The sequence below is a fragment of the Zonotrichia albicollis genome, chromosome 17, assembly GCF_047830755.1.
Source record: "Zonotrichia albicollis isolate bZonAlb1 chromosome 17, bZonAlb1.hap1, whole genome shotgun sequence".
NCBI classification, from domain to species: domain Eukaryota; kingdom Metazoa; phylum Chordata; class Aves; order Passeriformes; family Passerellidae; genus Zonotrichia; species Zonotrichia albicollis.
Window position 1 is genome coordinate 2,519,314 of NC_133835.1, and position 15,737 is coordinate 2,535,050.

The following is a 15,737-nucleotide window of genomic DNA, read 5'->3' on the forward strand; positions in this document are numbered from 1 at the left end:
CGGAGGTGCACGCGCTGTGCTCTGGCCAGCTGGCCAGCACGTCAAGGAGTATGAGCATGGCCGGCTCTGCAGCCCTGCACGAGCACATGATGGTCTTCCACATGGTGGTAGCAGCTCTGTGGGGTGAAAGCTCTGTCTCAGGGGGGTCTGGGACACAGCATTGTGGCCTGGGCCGCAGCGGGGAGCTGAGCTGGCTGCCAGCCCTGCCTCTGCCCCCTGTCCCTCAGCACACAGGCAGCCCAGCCCTGTGGGGACCGGCCCCTGAGGAGCAGGGAGGGAGCATGGCAGCACACTGGGGGCTGACATGCCAGGGAGGGCAAAGGGAGGAGCCAGAGGGCCCTGGAATTCTCTGTGTGTCAGACACCTGGGACAGGCTGTACAGGCTGACAGGCTGCTGAGGCCTGAGCCTTGTGGGCACGTGGGCGCCGTACCTGTCACATGATGGGGCCACACGCAGGAGAGCCATCACCACATCAGCGGGCTGTGCCTCTGTCAGATCCAGAAGGGGCCTGTACAGGTTGTAGTCAGGAAACTCATTGGCCGCGAGCCACTGGTGGATGTACCTGACCATGGCGGGCACCTGGAGAAGGCAGGGGAGGCTTGGAAAGCTGCCAGAGGGAGTCATGTGCCCAGCTGCCCCAGAAAAGTGCTTCCCTTGCCACCACACCGCCATGGCCTCAAGGCTTCCAGTGAGCAGCAGGTGTGGCTTGGGAGGCCAAGCAATTGCTGGGAGGATGGAAGCCAGGCCACAGGCTGCTTACTTGCTTAGGAGTGGAAGGCCCCTCCTCCACAAGCATATCCAGCAGGGCAGCACTGGTCTTGGTTTTGAGGATGGGAGGGTACGCTCTGAGCACGCTGCCCATGCCGCTGGTCTCTTCCTCCCGAATCCTCTTGATGAATTTGCCAACCATCTGTAGCAGAAGGGCAAGAAGCCAGGGATGTTGCATGGAGTGCTGCGAGCACGGTGCTGGGCTGAGCAGTGACAAGAGGCCCAGCCCGGCCGGGGATGGCTGCAGGTACCTGCGCTGTCCTGCGGAAGCGGCCACGGGTGCGTTGCTGCTCTTGTGTGCGCCGCACGGCTGCACCTGGCAAAGAGCGAGCGCAGGCCGAGCTGAGGGGCTGCGGGAGAGGCCGGAGAACACAAGGCCAGCCCTGCGCTGCCCAGGCAGGGACAGCCCCGCCACGGCCCAGGGCATGGAGCGCGGCTGTGGGGTGTCGGCCCCGGCCACTGCTCTGTCCTGTCTATGGGCATGACCCCAGGGGATGGGATGGGATGGGATGGGATGGGATGGGATGGGATGGGATGGGATGGGATGGGATGGGATGGGATGGGATGGGATGGGATGGGATGGGATGGAATGGGGCCATATTTGCTGCTGGCACCAGGTCTGCAGCCCAGCTCTGCTACTCACCCTTCTGCAGTAGCTGGAATTGTTTCACCTCTTCAGGCTGCTGTGCTGGAGCAGTTCCAGGGCCTTCTTGCTCCTCCTTCGCCCAGGCCAGCTTGGGCACGCTCACAGGTCTCTGCTCTATGTCACTGCCTGGTTTCATGACTACTTGCAGTGAAGTTGGCTGGGAAAAGGTCGGAGTCAGCAAGTGCTGGAGCCGTGCCTTGAAGGCACCTGCAAGAGTGGAGTCTTGGCAAGGCTACAGGAGAGCAAGTCCTGCACTCTGGTCTCGAGGGCTCCAGCCACAAAGACTGTGCAGACTTCTCGTCAAGGACCGTGCTCAGCGAACGCCACGGTCTGCCCTCAAGGGCACCTGCAGAAGAGAAGCCTCGGCAAGGCCAGAGGTCACCAAGTGCTGTGGTCTGGCCACGAGGTCACCTGCAGGAGTAACGCCTCGGGAAAGCTGCGGGTCAGCAAGGAACGAGGGCACTGAGCTCTGTCCCGTGCAGTCCCGTCGCGTGCACCGAGCACTGTGTGGTGGCCACCTCGCTGCCAACACCTAGGTCACTGCATGTCACAAAGGTCCCGTTCCATGGAATGGTGACCATGCGGCACCGTGTCACAAAGGGCCCTTGCACACCCTGCCACCTGCCCTGGGGCCGCCCCCTGCCCCCCCAAAGTGGCCCAGGTTGGAAGGAATGCCTTGCCCCAAGTGTCTCAGGTAGCCCGACAGGATCTTTAGGAACGGCTCAAACCATAAGCAAAGGGCAGCAGGAGCCCCCGTGGCTGCTGACCCAGCCGTGGCGGGAAGGGCACGGGGCCTTCCACAGGAGCTGGCACGGCCTCCTCGGGACACGTCCCGCATGGTGGCCACGCTGAGCGCGGCCGTGTGACAGAGACAAGGAACGTGTGAGCCAGGGCACAAATGCTGCTCTGAGCCCTGGGGCCCAGGGAGCACTGACATCAGCAGGTGTGGCAGAGTCCCTGCCAAAGCAGAGTCCCCCCGAGCCCTGGCAGCGCTGGTGCCCATCTCCTGCCCCAGAGACCTGTGCCTCGAGAGGGCTTCTCTGCCAGAGGGCAGCCAAAGCCGACGTGCACTGGGGGCTGTGCTCCATCCTACAGGGCCTCTTGGGAGGAGCACCTGGAGCAACTGGTGGCAACACTTGGTACGTGTCAGATGATGTTGCTCCTTCCTGGAATGATTTTTTCAAGGAAGGGATTAGCGGTAGCACAGAAAGACCAGCAGCTAGAGAATTTCACAGGACAAAGAGACTCCTCCAAAACCCTGTAATGTTTCCTTGTGCTTTTCTGTCTGTCTTGCACTCTGAAAGAAAAAGAATTGGCCCAGCCTCTGCTATTCAACTGTCCACGTACTGTGTGTCATCCTGTGGCAGCTCCCGTGCAAACACAACTGGCTGCCTGCTGAGCACGGCAATGGACGGCCACAAAGAGGGAGGTCCCTGGTGAACACAAGGAAGGCACCCGGGGAAGTGCAGAGGGTAGGGATAACTGTGGGAGGAGAAGCTGTTCTGTGTCTCTGATGATGCTGCCAGGCCCCTGAAGGAGCAGCCAAGACAAGTGCTGGAAGCAGCCATGTCCTGCTCTTTTCTGCTGTCAGATGCACACGGGACAGACTTGTTGCCCACAGGTCCACCAGACTTGATCCAGGGGCGATGGAAGCCCATGCATTGGTGATAGGGAATGGGCTCCAGCAAGAGCAAAGCAGGATCTTCCGGCAGCAAAGCCTGAGCTTGTGAAGCGAGCCATGTCCTCAGCAGACACTAAAGTGCTTCCTTCCAGCCCTGAATGGTGGCCACAAGTGCCTGCCTTTCTTCAGCACCTCCTGCTGCTTCCTTTGTTCCAAGCCAGTCCAGGAATTAGGTTGGAAGCTCATGCATGTGTTTTTAAGGCACCTGCACGGAGGAGAAGGATGGCAGCTGCAGCGCAGGACTCGTGCTGCCTCTCACGATGGCATCAACGCCGCTGCCTTGGGACACCCGCCAGTGGAAGGCGAGTGTGCCCTCAAGCACAGTGATTGTAGCCAGTCAGGGGCACAGGCTGCAGCGGCAGCTGCCAAGCATTGCTGTGAGGCTGGCAAGCCAAGAGAAAGCCATTGTGGCCGAGTGTGCTGAAGCCTTTTGCTAAACCACGTGCAACAGTGCCCACAGTATGGCCTCTTTGGAATGGCGGCTGCTGCAGACGCCTCCTGGAGCAGGTGCCGGCGTTCGGGGTGCTGCTGTTCCTGTGCGCGCTTTGGTGCTGTTTCTGTGGCGTCCAGAGGCGCTTTGGCAGCAGCGACTCAGCAGCCCTGCTCGAGGAGACATCGCTGCCTTGGCCACGGAGACAGAAGCTCTTTGGGCCCAGAGCTCTGTGTGAGGAGGGCCTCATCCTCAGCACCATGGCCTGGGCAGCCGCGGGGGCCCGGGCTGGCCGCCAGCCCTGCTCTGCCCACTGCCCTGGCAGCACCCAGTGACCGTGCCCCGGCAGGGCCCCCTTGCCCTCCGTGTCCCCAGCCAGCCCAGTCTGGGCACCTCGGGGTGTCCCCACCCTCCTGCTGAGGCCCAGCCTCCAGGGCTTCTGCCCCAGGCGTGGGAGCCTCTCTGGGGAAGCGCCAGAGCAGTCGGCTGTCAGGAACAAGGCTGACACCCAATTCCTCAGGGCTTGCCAGCAGCACGGCCCCTCAGGCTTCCTGTCCCCTTGGAGCCTCCTGCCACCCACTCCCTCTCATAGAGCCCTCGTGCCTTCCCAGCGCCTTGTCCCGTTAGGGCCTGTGCAGCACCTCGTCCCTTCACGGCCTCCCACTGCCTCGTTGTCCCCTCAGGGTCTCCCCCAGCCCGGCCAAGGTGCCCGGCAGCGGCGCAGCCCCGAGGGAACTCCAGAGGAGCCGCATCGAGAGGCACCTCAGAGGCCTCAGCAATGCAGCCAGCAACACACGGGCAGGAGGACACAGATGGCCCTTGCTGGCTGGGCAGGAGGGCTTGTGGCCATCTCCAGGCACCAGGCCGGCAGCGATCCCTGCAGCTCCGGCCCCTGGCCAGCAGCTCTGTGGCCAGCACAAAGGCTTCAGCAGAACCGGCAAAGGCCAAGGGGCTTCTGGCCATTTTCCCTTCCCCACTGCACACCTGGGCTGCTCGCTTGGCACAAGGAGCTGTTTTCCCCTCTTCCCCCGTGCCCTGCGGACGCTGGGTACCAAAGAGAGCTCCCGGGAGTCTGGGTATTAGAACACATGCTATATTTATATCCTAAAGAACAACTAAAAAGAAGGGATAAAACAATCTTAAAGAAAAGAAAAATCCCCCCCCGGCTAAGAAGGCCCCAGCAGACTGAGAGCCTCTCAAATCAGCTCTCCTCCGAGCGCCAGCAGCACAGCCAGCTGTGGCCCCAGAGACAAGGCCGTTTCTTGCGGGCCCTGCGAAACTGATGTTGCAGCTTCTGCAAGATGGAGCCCGGAGCTCTCTCCACAGCGCGGAGGACAAAGGCTGTTTCGAGAGCCAGGCTGCTGGTGGCAGGGCTGATGTCCTCTACCTTGTCTTCAAGGGCTGCGAGAGAGAGGAACAGAGGCACGGTCAGATCCCGGATCTCTGGGGAGCCGAGCAGACCCCCGAGGCAGGGCCATGCCAGCCGGCTCTGGCCATGGCCAGGAGGGAGCAGGGAGCAAGGGGATCAGCCCGAAGCTGCCGGACACTGTTGCCCCTCGTGGGCCTGAAATGGGAGTGCCTGCTCTGGCCACGGCAGCCCTGCTGCGCACAGGGAGCAGAGCCCTGGGCAGCAGGGCAGGGATTGCAGCTGCCCCCGGCAGCCGGGGCTGGCAGCCCTCTGGCCTCACTCACCCTGACAGATGTGGCGGAGCTCTCGCTTGCGGCCTCTGAGGTGCTGCCCGGCCATCCCTGAGAAGACAGAGGCTGTCAGGGCGCCAGCGGCACAGCTCCCTGCCAGCCCAGCGGCGCTGCCAGCCCTGTGGCCACACGGCCTCCTGGCCCCGGCAGGGCTCGGGCCGGGCCCTTGCCGCTCGCTGCCGCCCAAGGGCACGGCTGCGAGAGGGCGGCAGCAGCGCCGAGGGCAGGCGGGGCTCCACGGCGCCGGGCCCGGATGGCGCTGCCGGGGGCCGGGGCCGAGCTGCTCCGGGCCGGGGAGGGGAAGCGCAGCCCGGGCTGGTGGCTCACCGATGAACCTGATGGCCGCCTGTCGCAGGGACTCCTGTGGGCTCTCCAGGTACTTCAGGGCGTGGCGCACGTGCTCGGCCGCTCGGCTCCTGTCCTCTGCCAGCTGGAGAGAGAGGCAGGAGGGTGCACTTGGTGCAGGCTCAGCCCCTGGGCCGGGCGCTCCGTGCGGCCAGCACTGGCCTCCCCTGCCCGCAGAGCCCTGCCAGACGGGCAGCAGCCGCCGGCGCCGGGCTCTGACGGGGGCAGCGGGGCGGCTGCTGCCCGGGAAGCCACGGTGCCGCCCGCAGCCCAGCCGGTTCGGGGCCACAGGATCCTGGAGCAGAGCCCGCGCTGCCCGGGGAAGGCAGCGGCGTGTGGGGCGCAGGGAGGCGGCCCTGACTGAAGCGCTGGGCAGGGACGCAGCTGCCAGCCGCACCCACTTAGCAGCGCCGCCAGGGGGCTTCTCCAGCCTGAGGCTGGGGCTTGCCGGCCGTCCTTACCAGCGCCTCACCGAACCTCCAGGTCTGATCCAGCCGCAGCATGTGTTGGAGATCCTTCCTGTGCAGGAATGTGGCTGAACAATGCAGTGTTTCCCGGGAGGCCTGGAGAGCAGCAGAGACGCCGAGATGGCACCACAGCCCAGGGCACAGGTCCCGCACTGGTCCCTCTACCAAGGCCAGGAGGAGGCTGCAGCCCACGAGGCGCCAGAGCAGGAGGCAGCCGAGCCCCCTGCCAGGGGGCCAGTGGCAGCCGCTGAGTCCTCACCTCTGCCACGCGCTGGTTCTCGTCATGGCAGTGGAAGGAGAGTGGGAGCAGGCTCAGGCGCACGTGTGCCTTCAGGGCCTTTTTGTCCCCTTCCGGTAAAAAATGCAGCAACTCTCGGAAGATGAACATGGAGCACAGCTGCACCTGGCTGTCATGCTGTATGAAAGGAAGGGAGACCTCGTCATCGGCTGCTTCACGCCCGCCTGGGCACAGGCCTGAAAATGCACAGGGCACAAAGTTTGCGGGCAGCAGCCGGTGGCCGTGGCTGGAGGCGCAGAGCCTTACGTTGTCAAAGAGCGGCAGGAGCGCCCCAGCCAGCTGCAGGGCGAGGGGACTGGCTATGGGAGCGCCATTGCACAGGAACAAACCGCTGAGGAGAACCATGGTCATCCTAAGCATCTCGCTGTCATTCTCCTGCAGGAGCTCCACCAGCCTTTCATGCAGGCTCCACATTCTTACGGCCTGCGTGGAACACAAGTGTGTGAAACGCCGTCCTGCTGCCACAGGGCCCAAAGGCCAAAGGGCCGTGCCAAAGCAGTCGGGCAGCTGGAGCGGGAGGCAGGAGAGCTGGGAGCAGCCGCCTCAGCGCCCAAAGGCCAGCCAAGGCCAAGCGACTGCCTTGCCCAGCCCCACGCTGGCAGCATGGCTTCAGCCGCTGCCCTCTTCTCACCGAGACACTGGTGCCGAGCACCAGGAGGCCTCTGAGGGCCAAGCGACGCATCTCCCTGCACTCGCTCTGCAGGTTCTTGGACATGACCTCCAGGACGCTGTCACGGCATTCACTCAAGTCCAGGCAGTCCAGGATCTGAGAGGCACGAGGCCGGTGACGGGGGAGCCGCACAGGGCCGGGCCCAGGCAGCAGCACAGGCCGCGGGCAGCGTCCCGGGCAGCTGCGGCCACGAGAGGGCAGCGAGGCGGGAGGCAGCTCAGCCAGGCAGCGCTGGCCTTCAGGCTCACCTCCACAAGGAACGCCATGGCGGCCAGATCCCGGGATGGCATGTCTTTGCTGAGCAGCCCGAGCAGGTGGAATGCAATCGCCGAACACAGGCCTTGGGATGCGTGGTGCATTTCTCTGAGAGGAGGAAATAGAAAGCAAAACACTGAGGCAGCAGGGGTAAACCTCTGCCATGACTGACTGAAAGAGTTCTGGCTTTTCTCCAGCACCCTGCAAGGGGGAGCCGGGCCCTCTGGCAGGGGGCTGCTCTTGGGCACGCTCCTCTCCCAGGCTTTTGCAGTCTCCTTGGCCGTCCCTTGGTGACAAGGCCTTGTGGCCCAGGAGCACAGGGACTGTGTGGGGCATCCCGGGCGCAGGGCACAAATGCCGGGGCCAGCTGGGGAGCAGGGGGTCTCACCTGGCCAGCATGCCCACAGCACAGTGGTGGGTGTCAGCACAGAGCAGCGTGTCCCAGCCACGCTTGTCTTCCATTGCCGCCACCACATCCTCATAGTGCAGTCGGCAGAGCAGGGCCTTCAGGGTCTGCTCTGCAAAGCTGTGTGCAGAGCAAAGCCCAGGTCACGCTGGGGGCACTGGCACCTGCCCTGGGCACGTGGCAGGGATAGGAGGGCTTGCATGGAGCACCTGTTGGGGTCGGTGGCAAGGCCGTGTTGCTGCTGGCATCCCTCCCAGAAGGTATCGGCCGCCTCTGGCATATCCAAGGTGCTGAAGAGCACTTGGAAGAGCAGGATCACAAAGAGGCGGGGGAAATGCACGGTCACCACATGTGGGACACAGGGCATCTGGAGCATCTTCCACATCACCACAGTTGCCTGCAAAGGACAGAGCAGCCCGAGCTCAGTGCTGAGGTGTCAGTGTGGCTGAGCTCGGGCGTGGGAAGGAGAGGCCAGCGGAGACGCAGGGGGAGCAGCGGGCCTGGTGCCTCTGAAGCTGCCCCTAGGCCGGGTTTCTGCCCAATGCCTGAGGCAGGGAGACACAGGGGTGGAGGGAGGATGGAGAGCTGATGGAGAGGTGAGCTTGGGGTGAGCAAAGGCCAGTTGCAGAAACTCACAGCCAGGGCAAGGACAGCCGTGTGGTCCCCATCGGAGGTGCACGCGCTGTGCTCTGGCCAGCTGGCCAGCACGTCAAGGAGTATGAGCATGGCCGGCTCTGCAGCCCTGCACGAGCACATGATGGTCTTCCACATGGTGGTAGCAGCTCTGTGGGGTGAAAGCTCTGTCTCAGGGGGGTCTGGGACACAGCATTGTGGCCTGGGCCGCAGCGGGGAGCTGAGCTGGCTGCCAGCCCTGCCTCTGCCCCCTGTCCCTCAGCACACAGGCAGCCCAGCCCTGTGGGGACCGGCCCCTGAGGAGCAGGGAGGGAGCATGGCAGCACACTGGGGGCTGACATGCCAGGGAGGGCAAAGGGAGGAGCCAGAGGGCCCTGGAATTCTCTGTGTGTCAGACACCTGGGACAGGCTGTACAGGCTGACAGGCTGCTGAGGCCTGAGCCTTGTGGGCACGTGGGCGCCGTACCTGTCACATGATGGGGCCACACGCAGGAGAGCCATCACCACATCAGCGGGCTGTGCCTCTGTCAGATCCAGAAGGGGCCTGTACAGGTTGTAGTCAGGAAACTCGTTGGCCGCGAGCCACTGGTGGATGTACCTGACCATGGCGGGCACCTGGAGAAGGCAGGGGAGGCTTGGAAAGCTGCCAGAGGGAGTCATGTGCCCAGCTGCCCCAGAAAAGTGCTTCCCTTGCCACCACACCGCCATGGCCTCAAGGCTTCCAGTGAGCAGCAGGTGTGGCTTGGGAGGCCAAGCAATTGCTGGGAGGATGGAAGCCAGGCCACAGGCTGCTTACTTGCTTAGGAGTGGAAGGCCCCTCCTCCACAAGCATATCCAGCAGGGCAGCACTGGTCTTGGTTTTGAGGATGGGAGGGTACGCTCTGAGCACGCTGCCCATGCCGCTGGTCTCTTCCTCCCGAATCCTCTTGATGAATTTGCCAACCATCTGTAGCAGAAGGGCAAGAAGCCAGGGATGTTGCATGGAGTGCTGCGAGCACGGTGCTGGGCTGAGCAGTGACAAGAGGCCCAGCCCGGCCGGGGATGGCTGCAGGTACCTGCGCTGTCCTGCGGAAGCGGCCACGGGTGCGTTGCTGCTCTTGTGTGCGCCACACGGCTGCACCTGGCAAAGAGCGAGCGCAGGCCGAGCTGAGGGGCTGCGGGAGAGGCCGGAGAACACAAGGCCAGCCCTGCGCTGCCCAGGCAGGGACAGCCCCGCCACGGCCCAGGGCATGGAGCGCGGCTGTGGGGTGTCGGCCCCGGCCACTGCTCTGTCCTGTCTATGGGCATGACCCCAGGGGATGGGATGGGATGGGATGGGATGGGATGGGATGGGATGGGATGGGATGGGATGGGATGGGATGGGATGGGATGGAATGGGGCCATATTTGCTGCTGGCACCAGGTCTGCAGCCCAGCTCTGCTACTCACCCTTCTGCAGTAGCTGGAATTGTTTCACCTCTTCAGGCTGCTGTGCTGGAGCAGTTCCAGGGCCTTCTTGCTCCTCCTTCGCCCAGGCCAGCTTGGGCACGCTCACAGGTCTCTGCTCTATGTCACTGCCTGGTTTCATGACTACTTGCAGTGAAGTTGGCTGGGAAAAGGTCGGAGTCAGCAAGTGCTGGAGCCGTGCCTTGAAGGCACCTGCAAGAGTGGAGTCTTGGCAAGGCTACAGGAGAGCAAGTCCTGCACTCTGGTCTCGAGGGCTCCAGCCACAAAGACTGTGCAGACTTCTCGTCAAGGACCGTGCTCAGCGAACGCCACGGTCTGCCCTCAAGGGCACCTGCAGAAGAGAAGCCTCGGCAAGGCCAGAGGTCACCAAGTGCTGTGGTCTGGCCACGAGGTCACCTGCAGGAGTAACGCCTCGGGAAAGCTGCGGGTCAGCAAGGAACGAGGGCACTGAGCTCTGTCCCGTGCAGTCCCGTCGCGTGCACCGAGCACTGTGTGGTGGCCACCTCGCTGCCAACACCTAGGTCACTGCATGTCACAAAGGTCCCGTTCCATGGAATGGTGACCATGCGGCACCGTGTCACAAAGGGCCCTTGCACACCCTGCCACCTGCCCTGGGGCTGCCCCCTGCCCCCCCAAAGTGGCCCAGGTTGGAAGGAATGCCTTGCCCCAAGTGTCTCAGGTAGCCCGACAGGATCTTTAGGAACGGCTCAAACCATAAGCAAAGGGCAGCAGGAACCCCCGTGGCTGCTGACCCAGCCGTGGCGGGAAGGGCACGGGGCCTTCCACAGGAGCTGGCACGGCCTCCTCGGGACACGTCCCGCATGGTGGCCACGCTGAGCGCGGCCGTGTGACAGAGACAAGGAACGTGTGAGCCAGGGCACAAATGCTGCTCTGAGCCCTGGGGCCCAGGGAGCACTGACATCAGCAGGTGTGGCAGAGTCCCTGCCAAAGCAGAGTCCCCCCGAGCCCTGGCAGCGCTGGTGCCTATCTCCTGCCCCAGAGACCTGTGCCTCGAGAGGGCTTCTCTGCCAGAGGGCAGCCAAAGCCGACGTGCACTGGGGGCTGTGCTCCATCCTACAGGGCCTCTTGGGAGGAGCACCTGGAGCAACTGGTGGCAACACTTGGTACGTGTCAGATGATGTTGCTCCTTCCTGGAATGATTTTTTCAAGGAAGGGATTAGCGGTAGCACAGAAAGACCAGCAGCTAGAGAATTTCACAGGACAAAGAGACTCCTCCAAAACCCTGTAATGTTTCCTTGTGCTTTTCTGTCTGTCTTGCACTCTGAAAGAAAAAGAATTGGCCCAGCCTCTGCTATTCAACTGTCCACGTACTGTGTGTCATCCTGTGGCAGCTCCCGTGCAAACACAACTGGCTGCCTGCTGAGCACGGCAATGGACGGCCACAAAGAGGGAGGTCCCTGGTGAACACAAGGAAGGCACCCGGGGAAGTGCAGAGGGTAGGGATAACTGTGGGAGGAGAAGCTGTTCTGTGTCTCTGATGATGCTGCCAGGCCCCTGAAGGAGCAGCCAAGACAAGTGCTGGAAGCAGCCATGTCCTGCTCTTTTCTGCTGTCAGATGCACACGGGACAGACTTGTTGCCCACAGGTCCACCAGACTTGATCCAGGGGCGATGGAAGCCCATGCATTGGTGATAGGGAATGGGCTCCAGCAAGAGCAAAGCAGGATCTTCCGGCAGCAAAGCCTGAGCTTGTGAAGCGAGCCATGTCCTCAGCAGACACTAAAGTGCTTCCTTCCAGCCCTGAATGGTGGCCACAAGTGCCTGCCTTTCTTCAGCACCTCCTGCTGCTTCCTTTGTTCCAAGCCAGTCCAGGAATTAGGTTGGAAGCTCATGCATGTGTTTTTAAGGCACCTGCACGGAGGAGAAGGATGGCAGCTGCAGCGCAGGACTCGTGCTGCCTCTCACGATGGCATCAACGCCGCTGCCTTGGGACACCCGCCAGTGGAAGGCGAGTGTGCCCTCAAGCACAGTGATTGTAGCCAGTCAGGGGCACAGGCTGCAGCGGCAGCTGCCAAGCATTGCTGTGAGGCTGGCAAGCCAAGAGAAAGCCATTGTGGCCGAGTGTGCTGAAGCCTTTTGCTAAACCACGTGCAACAGTGCCCACAGTATGGCCTCTTTGGAATGGCGGCTGCTGCAGACGCCTCCTGGAGCAGGTGCCGGCGTTCGGGGTGCTGCTGTTCCTGTGCGCGCTCTGGTGCTGTTTCTGTGGCGTCCAGAGGCGCTTTGGCAGCAGCGACTCAGCAGCCCTGCTCGAGGAGACATCGCTGCCTTGGCCACGGAGACAGAAGCTCTTTGGGCCCAGAGCTCTGTGTGAGGAGGGCCTCATCCTCAGCACCATGGCCTGGGCAGCCGCGGGGGCCCGGGCTGGCCGCCAGCCCTGCTCTGCCCACTGCCCTGGCAGCACCCAGTGACCGTGCCCCGGCAGGGCCCCCTTGCCCTCCGTGTCCCCAGCCAGCCCAGTCTGGGCACCTCGGGGTGTCCCCACCCTCCTGCTGAGGCCCAGCCTCCAGGGCTTCTGCCCCAGGCGTGGGAGCCTCTCTGGGGAAGCGCCAGAGCAGTCGGCTGTCAGGAACAAGGCTGACACCCAATTCCTCAGGGCTTGCCAGCAGCACGGCCCCTCAGGCTTCCTGTCCCCTTGGAGCCTCCTGCCACCCACTCCCTCTCATAGAGCCCTCGTGCCTTCCCAGCGCCTTGTCCCGTTAGGGCCTGTGCAGCACCTCGTCCCTTCACGGCCTCCCACTGCCTCGTTGTCCCCTCAGGGTCTCCCCCAGCCCGGCCAAGGTGCCCGGCAGCGGCGCAGCCCCGAGGGAACTCCAGAGGAGCCGCATCGAGAGGCACCTCAGAGGCCTCAGCAATGCAGCCAGCAACACACGGGCAGGAGGACACAGATGGCCCTTGCTGGCTGGGCAGGAGGGCTTGTGGCCATCTCCAGGCACCAGGCCGGCAGCGATCCCTGCAGCTCCGGCCCCTGGCCAGCAGCTCTGTGGCCAGCACAAAGGCTTCAGCAGAACCGGCAAAGGCCAAGGGGCTTCTGGCCATTTTCCCTTCCCCACTGCACACCTGGGCTGCTCGCTTGGCACAAGAAGCTGTTTTCCCCTCTTCCCCCGTGCCCTGCGGACGCTGGGTACCAAAGAGAGCTCCCGGGAGTCTGGGTATTAGAACACATACTATATTTATATCCTAAAGAACAACTAAAAAGAAGGGATAAAACAATCTTAAAGAAAAGAAAAATCCCCCCCCGGCTAAGAAGGCCCCAGCAGACTGAGAGCCTCTCAAATCAGCTCTCCTCCGAGCGCCAGCAGCACAGCCAGCTGTGGCCCCAGAGACAAGGCCGTTTCTTGCGGGCCCTGCGAAACTGATGTTGCAGCTTCTGCAAGATGGAGCCCGGAGCTCTCTCCACAGCGCGGAGGACAAAGGCTGTTTCGAGAGCCAGGCTGCTGGTGGCAGGGCTGATGTCCTCTACCTTGTCTTCAAGGGCTGCGAGAGAGAGGAACAGAGGCACGGTCAGATCCCGGATCTCTGGGGAGCCGAGCAGACCCCCGAGGCAGGGCCATGCCAGCCGGCTCTGGCCATGGCCAGGAGGGAGCAGGGAGCAAGGGGATCAGCCCGAAGCTGCCGGACACTGTTGCCCCTCGTGGGCCTGAAATGGGAGTGCCTGCTCTGGCCACGGCAGCCCTGCTGCGCACAGGGAGCAGAGCCCTGGGCAGCAGGGCAGGGATTGCAGCTGCCCCCGGCAGCCGGGGCTGGCAGCCCTCTGGCCTCACTCACCCTGACAGATGTGGCGGAGCTCTCGCTTGCGGCCTCTGAGGTGCTGCCCGGCCATCCCTGAGAAGACAGAGGCTGTCAGGGCGCCAGCGGCACAGCTCCCTGCCAGCCCAGCAGCGCTGCCAGCCCTGTGGCCACACGGCCTCCTGGCCCCGGCAGGGCTCGGGCCGGGCCCTTGCCGCTCGCTGCCGCCCAAGGGCACGGCTGCGAGAGGGCGGCAGCAGCGCCGAGGGCAGGCGGGGCTCCACGGCGCCGGGCCCGGATGGCGCTGCCGGGGCAGCAGCCGGGGCCGGGGCCGAGCTGCTCCGGGCCGGGGAGGGGAAGCGCAGCCCGGGCTGGTGGCTCACCGATGAACCTGATGGCCGCCTGTCGCAGGGACTCCTGTGGGCTCTCCAGGTACTTCAGGGCGTGGCGCACGTGCTCGGCCGCTCGGCTCCTGTCCTCTGCCAGCTGGAGAGAGAGGCAGGAGGGTGCACTTGGTGCAGGCTCAGCCCCTGGGCCGGGCGCTCCGTGCGGCCAGCACTGGCCTCCCCTGCCCGCAGAGCCCTGCCAGACGGGCAGCAGCCGCCGGCGCCGGGCTCTGACGGGGGCAGCGGGGCGGCTGCTGCCCGGGAAGCCACGGTGCCGCCCGCAGCCCAGCCGGTTCGGGGCCACAGGATCCTGGAGCAGAGCCCGCGCTGCCCGGGGAAGGCAGCGGCGTGTGGGGCGCAGGGAGGCGGCCCTGACTGAAGCGCTGGGCAGGGACGCAGCTGCCAGCCGCACCCACTTAGCAGCGCCGCCAGGGGGCTTCTCCAGCCTGAGGCTGGGGCTTGCCGGCCGTCCTTACCAGCGCCTCACCGAACCTCCAGGTCTGATCCAGCCGCAGCATGTGTTGGAGATCCTTCCTGTGCAGGAATGTGGCTGAACAATGCAATGTTTCCCGGGAGGCCTGGAGAGCAGCAGAGACGCCGAGATGGCACCACAGCCCAGGGCACAGGTCCCGCACTGGTCCCTCTACCAAGGCCAGGAGGAGGCTGCAGCCCACGAGGCGCCAGAGCAGGAGGCAGCCGAGCCCCCTGCCAGGGGGCCAGTGGCAGCCGCTGAGTCCTCACCTCTGCCACGCGCTGGTTCTCGTCATGGCAGTGGAAGGAGAGTGGGAGCAGGCTCAGGCGCACGTGTGCCTTCAGGGCCTTTTTGTCCCCTTCCGGTAAAAAATGCAGCAACTCTCGGAAGATGAACATGGAGCACAGCTGCACCTGGCTGTCATGCTGTATGAAAGGAAGGGAGACCTCGTCATCGGCTGCTTCACGCCCGCCTGGGCACAGGCCTGAAAATGCACAGGGCACAAAGTTTGCGGGCAGCAGCCGGCGGCCGTGGCTGGAGGCGCAGAGCCTTACGTTGTCAAAGAGCGGCAGGAGCGCCCCAGCCAGCTGCAGGGCGAGGGGACTGGCTATGGGAGCGCCATTGCACAGGAACAAACCGCTGAGGAGAACCATGGTCATCCTAAGCATCTCGCTGTCATTCTCCTGCAGGAGCTCCACCAGCCTTTCATGCAGGCTCCACATTCTTACGGCCTGCGTGGAACACAAGTGTGTGAAACGCCGTCCTGCTGCCACAGGGCCCAAAGGCCAAAGGGCCGTGCCAAAGCCGTCGGGCAGCTGGAGCGGGAGGCAGGAGAGCTGGGAGCAGCCGCCTCAGCGCCCAAAGGCCAGCCAAGGCCAAGCGACTGCCTTGCCCAGCCCCACGCTGGCAGCATGGCTTCAGCCGCTGCCCTCTTCTCACCGAGACACTGGTGCCGAGCACCAGGAGGCCTCTGAGGGCCAAGCGACGCATCTCCCTGCACTCGCTCTGCAGGTTCTTGGACATGACCTCCAGGACGCTGTCACGGCATTCACTCAAGTCCAGGCAGTCCAGGATCTGAGAGGCACGAGGCCGGTGACGGGGGAGCCGCACAGGGCCGGGCCCAGGCAGCAGCACAGGCCGCGGGCAGCGTCCCGGGCAGCTGCGGCCACGAGAGGGCAGCGAGGCGGGAGGCAGCTCAGCCAGGCAGCGCTGGCCTTCAGGCTCACCTCCACAAGGAACGCCATGGCGGCCAGATCCCGGGATGGCATGTCTTTGCTGAGCAGCCCGAGCAGGTGGAATGCAATCGCCGAACACAGGCCTTGGGATGCGTGGTGCATTTCTCTGAGAGGAGGAAATAGAAAGCAAAACACTGAGGCAGCAGGGGTAA